This window comes from Rissa tridactyla, chromosome 2 (genome assembly GCF_028500815.1).
Source record: "Rissa tridactyla isolate bRisTri1 chromosome 2, bRisTri1.patW.cur.20221130, whole genome shotgun sequence".
Taxonomy (NCBI): Eukaryota; Metazoa; Chordata; class Aves; order Charadriiformes; family Laridae; genus Rissa; species Rissa tridactyla.
Window position 1 is genome coordinate 142,752,473 of NC_071467.1, and position 12,940 is coordinate 142,765,412.

The 12,940-nt window shown below is 41.4% G+C and overlaps 1 protein-coding gene across 1 annotated transcript in view; it reads right to left on the bottom strand.

Annotated features, from left to right (window-relative positions):
• Positions 1 to 1,198: 1,198 nt before the first annotated feature.
• The window catches only part of CDK14 (cyclin dependent kinase 14), a 328,196-nt gene continuing 316,454 nt past the window's right edge, over positions 1,199 to 12,940 (bottom strand). Inside the window, exon 15 of the mRNA XM_054190745.1 lies at positions 1,199 to 5,430. The gene's annotated coding sequence lies outside the window, so the exon portion shown is untranslated. The remainder of the gene's footprint in view (positions 5,431 to 12,940) is intronic.

Consider the following 12,940-nt stretch of genomic DNA (forward strand, 5'->3'; position numbering starts at 1 on the left):
TTTGTGCAATGCCCTCTGGGTGCAGCTGATGTCATTTGCGGCAACTTTCTGGATTTAAAAGTGGGGATTAATCTCTTGAAGAGTTTTAACATCAGAACTGGGCCAGAACACGATAAAACCTGGTAGACACTGAAGACCCACTGAAGACCAAGCTGATACTGTGCTAGCTCAGAGGAAAACCATTTTATCTTCAATGACTCCTAATCAGATGGAGCCAAGACCAGAATTTAGGTCCTCCATTGTCCGTGTTTTAAGCTAGTGGCTTCCCCATCAGCCTACAGAGTACAAGCGCTTGCTCTCCAGCCATCCCCCATCCCAGACCAAAATGATCGTTAAACCCAAGAGATTCCTGTAGATTCCTGCATTTGCTAAAATAGCATATTCTGACATTTCAGTCAAACATTCTAACCAAGTCTGTGCAAGCTGCATTGATTTAACTTTCATTGTCTAAAAATAGGTCCTAGCAAGATGTCGGTACCAAAAAAGCTAGAAGCAATGGAAAGGAGGATGAAATACTGACGGCACATACTGATTATATTCAGTGTGAGTGAGCACTTGCCTACCTGATGTTATAATGCACAAATAAGTAAACAGGTTAAGAATCCAAGCAGCACATACTCACTGACTGACATGAATAATCAAGTGTAAAACAGGTGTAAACCACACTCCCATATCAAAGTTGTGAAAAATGCATATGATATATTTTGCATGATTTTTCCACCAGAATTATCAGGTTTTTAATTCAAGAGACATTGCAATAAGCCAGAATTTATTCTCCATACAATGATATATTTAAATCAGACCTGGGGGTTTTTTTTTTGGCCAGAAAACTGGCCCTTCTACCATTTCAATTAAATCCCAGCGTACTGTAAATAGGTCCCTTGTCACACATATAACAAAATGGAAAGAGACACCAAATAATTAACTTACTAACTAGTACAGACAGAAATGCGCTGTGTGAAGAACTCTGTTTAGTCAGCACTGCCATGCAGTTTTGATTAAGCTCATGTGTTTGACTGAATCAGTGCCTAATCTTTTCAACTAATTACTGTCTACTGCCTGCCTGCTTCTAAATATTTTTCATTCCTTAAAAATCTGTTGCTTACAACTGTTTCCTTGTTTGTTTTTCGGAGAGCAAAAAGTAAAAGAAAGGCTTTACTCCCCCGGTTAGGACTAGATCACATATATGAAAGAGAAGAGAGATTCTGCTACACTTTATTCAATATGATGTTACAAGAAAACAACAGTTACAGCTGACAAACCATTACATCTTTCATAATACAGACAAATTACAAGGTGTAACAAATAATGCGACATTTATTTTACTGTACTGCTTACTATGCTGTTCTTCTGAAGTGTATATATATATATATTTAATTACATTAACATTGTTTTCATGTACCAGCCCTCCCCTTTTTGTTAAAAAAAAGAACACCTCTTAGTGCACCATACAAAAATCCACGTGGAAGCTGGCAAGCAGGGATTTTGTATGCAGCACCATTGAAATGCATTTTGGGGGCCGGGAATTATTAGTGCATCCTTTACTTTTAGGTTTTTTGCTTATGTGAAAAATGCAAGGCAGTAACATACAGTCACTCCACCTAAATGCTGGTAGGGGAGAGTGTTGTTATGCTCAGTAATGCAACGTAATTCTGTTTATATGGGGTGTCTGCATTTTGCTCCCCAGTCTGTACAGCCTAAACATTTTATATAACAAAGATTACAAACCCAGTAATATTCACAGATGACTATTTTGTATATGAGCATACCAGAGCATTGACTACACATTCGGTTGCGTGCACTGACACAGAGCGCACAGGGGTGTACGTCACCCACCAGCCCACAGGGAATTTATTATCCTACCTTCTTTCCCCAGGAGTCTGAGGTGCACAACCCCTGCGCACCAAAGAGGAAGCCAAAACCCCGGTGCCGCTGCCTACTGCTGATAGAATTTTCAGTGTTGCATGTACTGACGACTTATCCTAAACCATGGTTCTGATTAAAAACAATAGTGAGAATTAAAAGGACCCAACTGATCTGGGGACACCATACAGTGATGTTGGCACTATTGGAGTGTCCTGGCTGGTGCCGTGCCCGCTGGGTGTGGATTAGAGCTGATCTGAACCCAGCAGGAGAGAGGACTAAGCCATCTCCAGCTGGCTGACTTGTAAAGTCAGGTTGTGTGAACTTGAACTTGTGAGGAATCTCTGTATCGTGCAGACCATCTCTATCACCATCTTCCCTTCCCCATTCACTTAATACTAGATCTCATAGAGAGTTAGAACATGCCCTCCTGCTTTTATCTGCCTACTACACCTGCTGCCCTGTGGCTGCTCTCCCCTCTCGCAGCAAAGCCACATCCTCTCGGTATCATCAGGAAGGATCTACTGGGGCTCAGCCAAACGGTAGGAAAATGAAAGCTACTCTGCTGCCGGCTATTGACTCCAAACAAGTCCCACAGTTTCTCAAGGACTGTGCCCCAGAGACTACTGGTCATTTAAGCCCATTTTTTACTATTGAAACACCACGTTCCGGCACCTGCAGCACTTCTGGAAGGCCAGGATACTCCTTCTTGTCCCTTTGAAGATTTTGCAGGGAACTAATTTGGGAAGGATGAGAGAAAAAGAGGGTAACACTACTGATGTTGGCTGAAGCTGGTTCAAGAGCACTCATGAGGTTTAAACAGGCCATTCCGCAATGCTGAGAAGAGCTGTGGGGAAAAACCTCACTTCTGCAAGATGCCGGAGAGGTGGGCTAGCTGTCAGGGGGTCAGTCAGGCTAACCGTGCAGGCAAGGGCTCTGCTGCAAGGAGGAAGAGGGAAATAAAGCCGTACCATCAGTTCCCTGGACAAAGGTTCTTCTACTGTCTCAAAAAACCTTGCCGTTTCCCAGCAGGTTTGATGTTCCAGAAGAATAACTTGCAGTGCTCAGGTGAATGGCACCAGCTTGCTGAGCCCGTGTCCCCTCGGTGGAGGCAGAAGATCCCCAGGGCCCAGAGCCGCTGCAGGAGAGCAGCAAACCCAAGTCACCGCAGGCAATTGGGGCGCCCAGGAAATAGGTGCATAAGTAAGAGATCCTGGTCACTCCTTAATTGGTCGGTAGCCGAGATAACCTCACTACAGCTGAAAATCAAGTTGCTATTTAGGAACCTAGATATTCATGCACTGTCCTTCGGGCAATTGAGCTTGAAGATTTTTGGACCAACTTGATTTCAGTGGTTGCTTAAAAGTGGGAATGGGGCAGAGAAGATAATCTCAGGCGCACGTGTGTGTACACGCACATACACACACACACACACATACATACCTTAAGCAAACACTGTACATGAGTCACTATGGATAGTAATGCGCTAGCCTTGTGGGAACAGTTGGGGAATTATTCTCTATATTAAACCTTCAGATGTTTAGCTGAGCAGCATAATTGCTTGCCTCCCAATTTAAGCTGCCAAGTAGATGCGTCTATGAAACTACCCTTATATTCCTAATTGAAATCTTTGTTACATTTTCAAAAATCCTTCAGATTTTTGCAGCAAGTTTTTTTTTTTTCTAAAAATAGCTAATTTTAATCATCAAACTGCACACAATTTAAGTAGCAAAGATAATGTATAAAAGACTTTTCTCTTACAAAAAAAAGAAACATGAAATCCAAACAAACCACGTCTAAGGCAGTTTCAGTGTGTGATAAATCCAAAAGTTCAGTGGTCACTTTTTCCCCCTTATAAACACAGGGGAAAAACTGTAGTAAGTTCTAAATAGGAAAGTGGCTTTCAGATGGCTTTTACCAGGTCCTGAAACAGAGATGTCATTGGGGAAAACTGTCTTTTAATGGCTGTGCAAATATTGAGAATATTTCCACGGTTCACCTCTTTGAAAGTGTAGACTCGTATCCTAGTTCATTAGGAGGCCTTTCCAAGCTACTTGCACATTCGAGGATTTGCCTTATTGGGTGGTTTTTTTCTTATTAAACGCTGCTGGAGTTTAATAAGATGGCAGTAGCACAAATCCTTTTCCCCTCCTTTTAAACACTGAAAGCTAACCCAAGTGTTACCGCACTTCTTAAAAATGTAATTCAATGCATCCAGCAAGCAAAGGATGTCAAATTTATGTGTAGAATAATATTGCCTAGCAAGCGTTTCTGTCCGAGCAGGACCATAACTCAGCAGCGGTTTTTGCACCATACCCTGCCCTCTCTGAATGCAAAGCATTGTACGTGGTCAGGGCAGTTTTATCACACCCCTGAAGACAACGTTCTCCCCAACCAAAACGTAGTAGGGGCTTCCTTTTCTAAAATCACACAACTTTGTCTCTTGCAAAGTTTGCGTTTGAATGATTCATTCAGAAAAGCTGTCTAAAGACACAGTATCTGGTAGCGCCTTCCAATCAGCTCAGAATACCTATGGAAAATAACTCGAAAGGTGCTTTGGTGTGGAACAGCAAACAGTTTGGGACAGGGAAAATGCTCCGCTTTGCTTTGTATGCGGCAAAGTAACATAGCTAGATTTAATGGTTCATTCAACAAAAGTTTTTCTGTACCTTAGTATCTGCCTTGAATTAAACGGAACCGTTTCATCATCTCTGTTTTCAAGAAAACATTCCAAAAGGTAAATATTGTGAGGAAAAACATAGAGACGTTTGCCAAGACCCATAAAAGAAATATTCTTGAAGGGAACAAAACCATAAAGAATTCATTGTATATCTGTCAGCTGCGTACATCTCATCGTTTTTGCTTTGTCTTTCTCACAGGCCTATTTTGAAAACTGGCATGCTACATAGCCCAAGCGGAGTAACCAAATTCAGAGTACTGAAGTAAACATGCAATTATTGCCATGTTTTTTAAAATGGATATGAACGGTCTGAGGAGATAATGAAAAAAGAAATAACCCAACAACACTTCAGGAATAGTGGCAAGGTGCTGTAATTGTCAGCCGATCAGACAAGTTGGGCTTGCTCTGGCAGAAATAGTCTTCCCATTGGTTGCAAAATACGCACAACGCTCAAAGAAAACACACAGTCCTTTATGCCACCGTTGGCTTTTTTTTTGTGTGCAGTCGTTACTGAAGAAGTGTGTACACCAAATGTGTTGTCTTAATGTATTTAAGACATTGCTGGTGAAAGCATAAAAATCCTTACAAAGATGCAGCGCTGCAGTGGAAAATCAAACAAAATCAAACACAAAAGACTGAAAGAGTACATGCCATGTATCAGTAAGCAAAAGCTTAATCTTCACATAGTTCTCTGAAATCACAAGGTATCCAAATGCGTGCAAGGTTTTAAATAAATTGCAGGGGGAAAAACAGGGTCTTGCCAGCTTCGATTTTCTTTTGAATGAAATCCACCATAGAGAAAGAAAGGAAACAGGCCGTGGTTCCTTCCTGGTGTCGGCCTCCTCGTTAGGTTTTTGTTTCCCTCCTCCAAACTGGTAAATTTAATCCTGTAAGGAAACAATATAAATTATAATAAGCCTCACGAATTGCATTTTTTAATGATTTTTTTTTACTTGGTAAAACACACATTAGTCCAAAGCCAGTTACGAAGACATCAGCTCAGAGCAAAGGACAGTCTTCCAAAGCACTTCTAGAGCTGGTACCTCAAGAAAATGAACTTAAAACACCAATGTTTTTAGGGTGGTTGCCTAAGTGAGATATATTAATCCATATTCATGGATCTCTGCCCCAAGTGCTAATCTTCAGAGGTGCTATCAGCGCTCACATTCTCCATGGAAATTACAGGCAGCCATAAATAGACAGTTGGCTCTTCTAAAGGTGGTCACACCCCATGAATGCAAAGGAAGGTTGCTAAATGCTGGCACAGCTTCAGGAGTTTACAAGCTCTTTTTTGCCCCCTTTCTTACGGAATCCCTAGTGAGCACCTCCACAGTAATGCTTGCGACTAGTTTATGAAAAGGTCTCCTCAGGTTTGCTTCCCAAGAGATATCTGAGGTGCCTTGGGGCACACCATGAACATTTCTGCAAACACAACCAGGTTATGGAGCTCCTTAGTGTGCTGCATTTAAACATATTCACCTTTATTTCAGTGTTTTTCTATTAATAGGCAGATAACTAAAACATCTCCTTTCATATACCCAAAATAAACTGTATCAATAGCTTTGCTTATGTTGTCTTTCACTCTGCTGATGAGTCCTGTTCCTGTAGGTAGGCTCAAAGCAGTGGCTGGACTTGCCAGAAGGTACCATGGTGTTTTTGATGTTTACACAAAACAGGAGGCGGGCTGAGAACGTGGGAAGAATTACTCTAAAACAAAGCGTTCAACAACTGCAAGAAGAGCCAGGTGAAGGCTAAATGAAGGCTAGATGGACCGGAGCCATTGGAAGGATTTTATAATTAACATATTTAACTCTTAATAAATGCCAAGTAATAAAGTGAGACTTTCCGAGAAATCCTGTCTTTTCTAAAGTTCAAAATATATTTGTTTTATGAGGTTTTTCAAGACCAAGGATTGTAACTACAGACCTGCTATACTTTTAGAATGTAGTTGCAGGAAGACAGTCCGATATGGAGGAATTTTAGCACTTAAGAAAAAGAACACCAAAATATTCATTGAGCATGGAACTGGTTTGTATTAGCATGTCCTAAAACTATTTAAATCAAACGGGATGCAGGTGCCAGTGGATCTAGTCTAGCCCTCATTTCCAAAGCAGGAGAAAAACAAGGCATCAATTTTGAACTGCAGTTTCAAGCATAAAATTTTAATTGTGGCTTTCATCAAAACAGCCTAATCTCTACACAACATCTAACTTTCATAATTTCCAGGGTTTCTGTCGTGGTTCTTGAGAGCTCTTCTTCTGCCCTTTAAGCGCCAGAATACCTGAATTGGATTAACAAAAGCCTGTTCTTAATGATGCGTGGCAGCATCTTGGGCCCTCTTGGAGCTCGGTCTGCCACCTCTTCAGTCCTGCTTGGGTTGTTTCCTAAATGCCTCTGGAGTTTGTGTGGAATGTCTGTTCCACATGAAAGTCCCACTTTCCCCAGGGTCTAGGAGCTTGGCTGAAGCGCCAATAAATCTTGTTTCAAGGAATACATTAGAGTTGATCCATTTAGTTTCCCCTTCATAAGCTTAAAAAGAAAAGCAGTGTTTGGAATATGCAGATTCATAACTGCTCAGTGGTGAAACACTATTGACAATATTCCCCAAAATCCATATTTCCCCTCCTCCAAAAGCATTTTTTAGGGATGATTTTTTTTGGAGCCCCTCTTTACAAAGAAGCAACTAAATTCCCCCATTTCCACCTCCCCCCCCCCCCCCCCCGCCATTGTCCCCCACCACCACCCACACCACAGCTGTGAAAGGTGAGCTTCCAGTTTGGAAGCCACATCTGCCCAGATCCAGAACAGCTGGCCTGGCTTCAGGCTAAGCCCAAATTGCTGGAGTTCTAGAGACTGGCATAAGCAGCAGGGACATCTAGGATAGGTAACAAAATGATCTGGATAGAAAAGCTTCTGGATGGAGGCTTTTCCAGGAGTTACCAAATTGCTCAGTTTTGAGAATTACTGCAATCACATTAATTAAACAGAACTTTTCCTTTCTATCAGTGGACTTCAGGACAATTTCTAAAGGAGCAGCATGCTTCTCCCAGGGTTGTACTACAATTTCCCAGTGGCAATACCACATTTTCTGGCTTCAAGTTTGCCTCCGTAGGCAAAGCTAACGACATGTTCTCCAGGGCAGGGCCCGAGCCTGTGAAATGGGGAGTACCTTCATCAGAACCTTAGCGCTTCCAGAACCAAGCCCTAGAACATTAAAAGCTTCCTTAGCAATGAACAAAGTGACAGCCGCTACCTTTTAACACAGGGGCAGAAAACCCTTTGCATACTGGCAACCAGTGCCAGCCCCACTGCGGCCCAAGGCAGAACACACAGGACTAAGAAAGGGTAGCAGAGGTTACACAAACGCCCACGGGACATTGCAAAGTTTTTTGCTGAACCCCATTTGCTTTCCTGCTCTGGCTCAGTATAAGGCAGCTGCCAGTTTTATGACCACAATTCCACCGGCTCCAGCTTTGCTGGGTCCTGCTATGCCAGTGCTGCAACTGGGGTGACTGGTTTCCTGTGAAGCTGAAAGCCTGGGGAATTTTATGGTGGGCAACGCCACATCCCACCTTCTGCATAGGCACAAGATTTAGACTAGATCAAACAGTAAACTCCCTGCAAAAAAAAGGTGGTTTGATGCCACATTTCCCCAATGGTTCTGCCTGGGGAAAGCCAGAAGACATAGTGCAGCTGGAACCAGGGAACAGCTGGTAGTCACGGTCTCTCTGAAACCTTGTTGAAACGCTCAGGCTGCCGGGTTTAGGAAGCCGGTGTGCATGATGGACCCCCGCTTCTCAGCCCAGCACCCTCATGGCCAGGTTGTTCTGAGGCTGAACCCTCGGTTTTGGCTGCCAAGATAATTCCACTGTGTATAAAATCCTTTGGTGAGCTCTGACACAGTGAACAAGCCTGCTGGTTAGGAATATGTACACTGGGAAAATATAATGCTTGCATTTGAGTCCCTAATGCACCGAATGTTATTTGTTTACTTGAAGTGGAGTCAACAGATGAAACCCCTTCCCTCAGCCTGGGAGTGCCCTCATGGTTAGAGCCTTCTCCCAGGCAATGGGCAACAGATGGCAATCTCCCAGGCAATGGGCAACAGAGGTCACCTGTCCCGAGGCAGAGGAAGAAACCCAACAGGGATATGCCACTGCAGAGGAGCGCTGCAATCGCTGTGCTGTGGGACAGGAGACCACCTCTTCGCTTTGGTTTTGTTTAAGATGAGACTCATTGTGTCACATCAAATAGACACCTCCCCTAAACTGGAGGAAGAAGAGGGTGTCTCTTTGTCCACAGCAGAAAATCCACAATAAAACCAACATGAAATTTTAGATTGGTGTGAACCAATCTTGTTATTAAAAAAACATTGTTTCATCAGTGGGGCTCTTGAACTGAAACATCCGTTGCTCACTCAACCAAGAGTTGAGCCCAACAACAACCAAGACAGAGCCCTCCACGCAGTGCTACTGTTCAGTTCCCAGATGGCTTAGTATTCCACTTTTGCATTTTTTAAGATGTATTTTAGAAATATCCTTGCTTAGAATTTAATACATTTTCCTGATCATACAAATCAAAGTTTTGCCTGGTGACTTGGCAGATTGTGTTTATGGCCTCTGGTCACAGCTTTGCTTATAAAAGCGTAAATTGTTAAATGAAATATTTACAACTTGTGATTTCCCAAGAGCAAAAGAGGGTTCTTTCAGATCTCCTTTAAAAAAAGAAAACAACAAAACCTGAAATGTAACAGACTGCCTTACAAAAGAACTTGTATTATTTCACCACAGGTCCACGTACTTTTGGTTTTCATGACATCTCCACTAAACCTAATAGAAGATTACAAGCAAGTTAATGATGCACTTGAAATATCAAATGACCTAAATCAAGGCGCTCAGTTTTATGTTTGTTATCTAGAGAAATCATCTGCTGCATACATCTTGTTTGTCCCAGATCCCGAATGGGATAAAATAAGGTATTGACCCACCTTAAAACCAGCAGAGGCCAACTTCAGAATGCAGTAGCTGTTTTTTGTAACAGTGGTTCTAGGAAGGGAAGCTAAAGCTTGTAATTTAAACGTTAATCATGCTCTCAAGACATGAGGCAGAGGAGAGTGACTAAATCCCAAATATTTTTCTTTATTTTAATTAGTGAAAGAATGTCCTTTCCTTTAAAAATGCAAATCACCAATTGAATACATGCTCCTTTTGGCAGCATCAGCATCCTTCTCCAGGTGCTTCTAATTTCTGTATAAATTATCACTTAGGGCGGAGCTGTGCTCCCACAGAGTATGTGAAGCACACTCAGAGTGCAGCTCTATTTATCTTGCAGCTGATTTAGCATCATTATAAGAGTATTCATTCTGCAAGGCCAGATTTAAAACAAAACTGTGAGCTGACACCTGGAGGTACTGTATTCTCTATAAGCTGAAACATGGGGGTATTTAAAGTCATCAACAATATATTCTTTCTGCTTCTCCCTCCACCGCACACGCGCACACCACAGACACTGTTCATTCCCTCTAAAAAAAGTATACTATTAACAGGTGATTTTTCCCCATGCCTTTTATTCCCGTCTTTGTTAGAGAAGTCATTTTAAAAAGCAAACCAAACATTATCAATACTGTTTGCGCTCAGATATCTACATGCAACTCGTTGCTATAAATATTAATTAATTGGATCGCCAATACCCATAATGCAACTTTATTTTGACCTACATGCCCTATGAACTAGATATTTTTTGGATTCAATTTTCTTAAAACCAACTGTCAGCATCATGTGACGGCAGAGATGAAAAATGAAAATGAGCATTCCCGCTGTGCAGGTGAGTGACCTGTGGGAGACAGCTCTGCCTGCTAGGATTTTTACACGTACCATCAGACGCAGACCAATTGATTAGATCATCTTATACCCGCCACCAACTAGGCTCAAGAGACTAATTAGAGAGAGTACTGCCTGCACAGGCACCCCATTGACACCTAATTTGCTCAGCCAAAGCCTTTGGGGAGAATGTATTATCTCTGCAGCTGCACTTCATGCATTTCTGATTTGAGGCATAAGCAAGGAGTACTTCTTCACTCTTTTGAGCAAACTGAGTATATAAGCCCTTAAGTGCTAAATACAAGCAGACAAATTAAAGCTGGCCAGCCTCCCATAAATTCTTTTCTCCCTTCAAATATATATATATATGTATACACATACATACATACATATATACATGCATACACGTCTCACTTTGTGTCTATAATACATGAGCACAAATGCAAGCATACAAATAATTTGTACGTATGAGCCTGAATGTGTGTGGATTGCATGGGTACATAAAGACATTTCTACAAACACATGCTTTAAAATATGCAGTTGTCACGCTGTAGAGAGTGCTCTCTTTCGCAGGGAAGTTTTACTTCTGTGAGATTTAAAAGAAACGCAGTTGTTCTAATATATGAAAAATAAATGATGTGCAGCATTGTTAGCTCAGGCTCTGAATCACCCCATGGACACGGCTGAGTAGACTGCTGCCTATAAAGTTGCTGTGCGTATCTTCAGAGGTGTTAGTTCAAAGATTATTTCAGTATCAGCCTAGCTTTGTGCAAAGCTTTTCTTCGATGGACTATACCTTGTTTGTGGTTTCCCGAGGAATACTCTTCACTAAGGCTAAATATAAGATTACTAAAATTGCTTTCCACTGGGCTTTAGTTTTATCTAGTTATCCATGCCCCAAAATACACAGGAGAGGCAAGACTTAAGGCTGTCATTAAAAATTTATTTGAAAAAAAAAATTCACGCTAGGAAAAACTATGATTTTTTTTACAAACTGAGAAGGGTTTGAAGAGAATATTTTCTGCTATAGGCTGGTATGTGATTCTTGAACTCGAGTATCTTGTAACACACAGGAAAATGGTGGATTTGCATCACTTCTAAAATAGCACTGGCACAAAATATCTTCTTCCCTGTGATGCGTCTATAAAGCAAGTTTCAGGAGCTGAAAGAAGCTGAATTATTGCAATTTAATTTCAGCTTATGCCAAAGCCTGTATTGACGTGGTCAGTTTAAAGCGTCAACTCAGGATCCTGCACTGCGGTACCTAAAGAAAATCCTCACCTTCCTCCCCTCACACAGGCCACATCTTTTCCAACTCACTTCACATTTCTTTAGCAATATTTAATCTCATTTAATGTTTCAATGACACCTCTGGATTATCTTCGCAACTGTTGGCTGTTAGTCTTTCACAGATGCAGTACTGTATGGTATGCATTAGAATAATAACTACTATCAGTCATTAGAAGAAAGTCACATTTGACAAATAAGTAACTAAGCATTTACTGATTATTTTTTCCTGCTCTTTTCTGCAGTGTCTTAGTTACTGAATTGGTATCCTTATCCACACTGATCTCCCAGACTCTGTCTTCAGGGATGAATATTACTGTATGTTCTTCTCCACAGTTCTAACGTATGAATCATAATACAGATTATATATAGACATGTTCCTGTTTTCAGAATTCCTTTTCCCGCAAAGAATTTTTCACAGATGGACTTGACCCCTAAGCAGAGTGCCACAACTCCAAAGAAAGGGATTTGCCTACGGGAGGTGACTGCAGTTTCAGGGCGGGTGTGAGGGGGGGACCCTGAAAGAAGTGAGCGCTAGACAAGGACTGTAAACTGGTCAGAAAATAAAAAATTAGAATAGCAACACAATTACAAACTAAATGGTTTTATGAGTATATGTACATTAAATAAGTGACATAACCTTATTAAAGGTGACAGGTGTGTGGCAGAGTGGACATGGGGCTGGAAAGTAGAAACCGAGAGTTTGGGCAAATGTGACCGTAGGAAAGTCACTTTATTACCTGTAACCTCTGTTTTGTTACAGGGGCTGTTTTATATCCTGGCCTCTGGGTTTAGAGCGTGTCCTCAGATGAGTGCCCAATGTTAGCTGGAGCCATCAATAGTTCAGATTACATAAATACAGTTAAATTTAACAAAAATGCAATATTTGAACAGCTGCAAACTTTGGAAGTTGTTGAAATCCTTACTTGGACTGTGAGTTTTCCAAATTGTACCTTTATGTACAATAAGAGCCCAAAATGACAGTCCTACATCACCTAGGACTTAGTGAACATGCACCCAGCAGCCCAGCCTGGGACGCTGATTCTGAAGAGCGAAGACTTACCCTTAAATTATACACTAGTTGCTAAGTAGCGTGTGTGCATATCAATATTTGCAAACCAACCGCTTGCAATTCTGTTCAAATATTATAATGACTGAAAGGAATACAAGTCCTGATCCTCACTGTAATATATTTTATTCACAATATTCACTCCCAGTGATATTTGATAATGTGATTGGTTTCACCGTTGATTTGTAGGTATACCTTTAATTTTTTTCTGGCTGTGGTAAC